The sequence below is a fragment of the Dipodomys spectabilis genome, unplaced genomic scaffold (genome assembly GCF_019054845.1).
Source record: "Dipodomys spectabilis isolate Male_0828 unplaced genomic scaffold, ASM1905484v1 ptg000301l, whole genome shotgun sequence".
NCBI classification, from domain to species: Eukaryota; Metazoa; Chordata; class Mammalia; order Rodentia; family Heteromyidae; genus Dipodomys; species Dipodomys spectabilis.
The window spans coordinates 11,522,845-11,526,123 of NW_024870978.1; the positions used below are offsets into that span (position 1 = coordinate 11,522,845).

Consider the following 3,279-nt stretch of genomic DNA (forward strand, 5'->3'; position numbering starts at 1 on the left):
CTTCAGCCTAGGGATAAAATTTTAGGTGTGGACATTTATCAAAACTTCTGACTCAGACTCTATTTGATAATTTTTTAAATAAATATTTTGATCTTAATTTTCCTCTTTGTAAATTAACGTGCACCTATAAAAATTGGTTTGACCATCCAAGTAACCTTCTCAAAGTACCTCCTAATGATGATTTACAAAAAGTTGTACTAGGGCTGGGAAGGTGGCTCAGTGGTAGAGCGCTTGCCTTGCATGCATAAGGGACTGGGTTAGATTCCTCAGCACCACATAAGGAAAAAGAAAAAAGCCAGAAGTGGTGCTGTGGCTCAAATGGTAGAGCGCTAGCCTTGAGCTGAAGAGCTGAGGGACAGCGCCCAGGCCCCACGACCGGACCCCCCCAAAAAAGTTGTACTATATTTCAACAAGTAAAACAATGCTACAAATAAAGAAAACAATAATTAAATGTTAATAATTAATAAAATAAAAAACAAAAATTTATTACTGTTTTCACTATTTGAAGTGTACTACATATTAGATTTTACTATTTTCTCATAATCCTGTACATTTAACACTGACTGAGGTTGTGATGTTCATCAAGAGTTTTATAGAATATGAGTAGTCTTTAAAGCTATCCACTAAGATTACTATTTATGGCTCTTCTCATTATTTGTTTATGGCTTATATCATCATTTTTCCTCATTAACTTATAAACTGAGGAAGCCCTAAAGTTTTAACAGCCTGTGTAGTTAACAAAGTGTTAACACTTCATTCTGCTTCTTTACACAAAAACTTTGCAACTTCTCATTAATAAAGTTTCTCGAAACTCTGAAATGTACATACTTAGTAGTATATGTCTGCTACCATAAATCTTAAATACTTTATGGAAAAGTTTTATACCTGCCAAACAGTCCTAATTTTGGCATATGTAAACAAATTCCCAAAATTAAATATATTTAAAACATTAAAACTTTTAACAAACCTTAACACTTGGTGCAGTGTTCATTATGACAGGTGCCTTGTATAGAATAATTGAATCCCCCTCCTACACATTTCTTGAGCAACAAATATCTGGAATTATTTTGTTTTTGACATGTCAATCTTGACTTTATTCTTAAATTTGTGCTTATGTAAGAAATATATGGTTCTAAAATTTCATGACAATTCTTTTGAACTTACTTTTTGTTGAATTGTCTAGTTTAATAAAATCCAACTGCACTTTTTTTGGGGGGGTCCATTCGTGGGGCCTGAACTCTAGGCCTGGGCGCTGTCCCTCAGCTCTTCAGCTCAAGGCTAGCGTTCTACCACTTGAGCCACAGCGCCACTTGCAGCTTTTTTCTTTTTGCTTATGTGGTGCTGAGGAATCGAACCCAGGGCCTCATGCATGTAAGGCAAGCGCTCTACCACTGAGCCACCTTCTCAGCCCCCACAATTGCACTTTTGATATAAAAAATATTCTGTGCTCAATTCAGCCACACATACACTAACATTGGAACAATACAGAGAAGAGTAGCATGGCACTTGCGCAAGGACGATATGCAAATTCGTGGTGTGTTCCATATTTTTACAACAACAGATGCTGGAGGGAATGTGGCCACAAGGGAACCATACAACATTCTTGGTGGGAGTGTAAACTTGTTCAACCACTTTGGAAGGCATTATGGAGGTTCCTCAAAAGATTCCACATAAAGCTCCCCTTTGACCCAGGAGTCCCACTTTTGGGGATTTACTAAATGATCACAAACAAGACCATACTAAAACTACCAGCACCACTATGTTTATTGCAGCATTATTTACAATAGCTAAGATATGGAACCAACCAGCTGTCCCCACTACATGAATGGATCAAGAAAATGTGATGTATATACACAAGGAAATTCTATGCCTCCATCAGAAAGAATGACATTGTCCCATTTGTTAGGAAATGGAAAGACTTGGAAAAAAATTTATTAAATGAAGTAAGCCAAGTCCAAAGAAAAAGGTCCCATGGTTTCCCTTATTTTCAATAACGAATATATGTCTGGGTTAAGCAGACAAGGTCAAAAGCTATGTGCATATGAACAGAAATGATAATGTTAAGGGAATTGAACCCCACGATAGGGAAACAAGTAGTTTTTTGTTTCTTGCTATTGTTTCTAACGTACTTATAATGTGCGATGTGAATTTTCGTTTCTTTGTATGTTCCTCCCCCCACGCTATAACCCTTGTTTTCTCTGTATTTGAAGTTGGTGCATCTGCCTCTTGTATTTACGCTTCTCTAATTTGGGGAGGGGAAGGGAAAAAATGTGTGCGCGTGAACGCATGTGCATGCGTGTGTGTTGGCATGCTCAGAGTTTGAAATCAGGGCTTAAATGTCTTGCTAGACCTTTCTTCTCTAGGTTGGTGAGGTACTATATGAGCTACATTTTTTTCCCTGGGTCTTTGCTAGTTCATTAAAAATTTTGAAAAATAATTTCATGAATTTTTTTTTTTTGGCCCTTATTGACTTCCAATGGTTATCCACAGATCCCAGGCTCCTGAGTAGCTATCCCGAGTAGATAGGATTACAGGTGTGACTAGCCAATACAAGGCTTTCAGCATAATTTTAAAAGTAGAAGAAAATTTACTTCATGGGGGCCTGTTTAATTATCTCCTACTTTTAAAACATTTTGGATTGATTAAATGTGAATTTATTTCAATTTTGGATTCTTAAAAGATAGTAAGTGATGATATTTAAAAGTTTTGGTACTTTTTAAAAAAGGAAACTGGAACTGTGGGACAGAAGAAATTTGTCTCTCTTTGGACCTCAATTTAGAAGCTCAGCTCTGTGCATGATAACCCAATGTCACCAACACAGTCTGTGTTGAAGACAAAATGTGAAAGAAAACAATCACCATGGGCAATATTTGCTATGCTATAATTTCTTGGACAATATGAATATTGAATTGAGAGTGTAAGAGAATGGAAAGAATTTACCTACCTTTTGTGTATTGCTGAAAGACTTTTGGAAACTTTGACTCATTTCCTTCCTCACTGTCTGTCTTTGGGCCATGCACTTAGTGCCTTTAATTACAATTTTTCCCAACACTAAAATAGTAATAACATTAGCATTATAGCAAATGTTATCTTAAGAATTAAGAGAAATAAAACTTGTAAAATACTTAACATAAACTTCTATGCATGAGCTTTGAGTTTAGCCAGAAGTTTTTTTTAAATACTAAATAGAATGTCATAAGTATTGCAGAAACCATTACATGTAGTGAGCAATGTTATCTATTAATCATGCTCTACTTCCAAGGAAGCCGGGTAGATAAC

At 36.0% G+C, this 3,279-nt stretch overlaps 1 non-coding gene across 1 annotated transcript; it reads left to right on the top strand.

Moving 5' to 3' along the window:
• The first annotated feature begins 1,444 nt into the window (after nt 1-1,444).
• Nucleotides 1,445-1,551, top strand: LOC122127505. Its single transcript, XR_006151180.1, has one exon. It is a non-coding gene; the product is annotated as a U6 spliceosomal RNA (small nuclear RNA).
• Nucleotides 1,552-3,279: the final 1,728 nt, after the last annotated feature.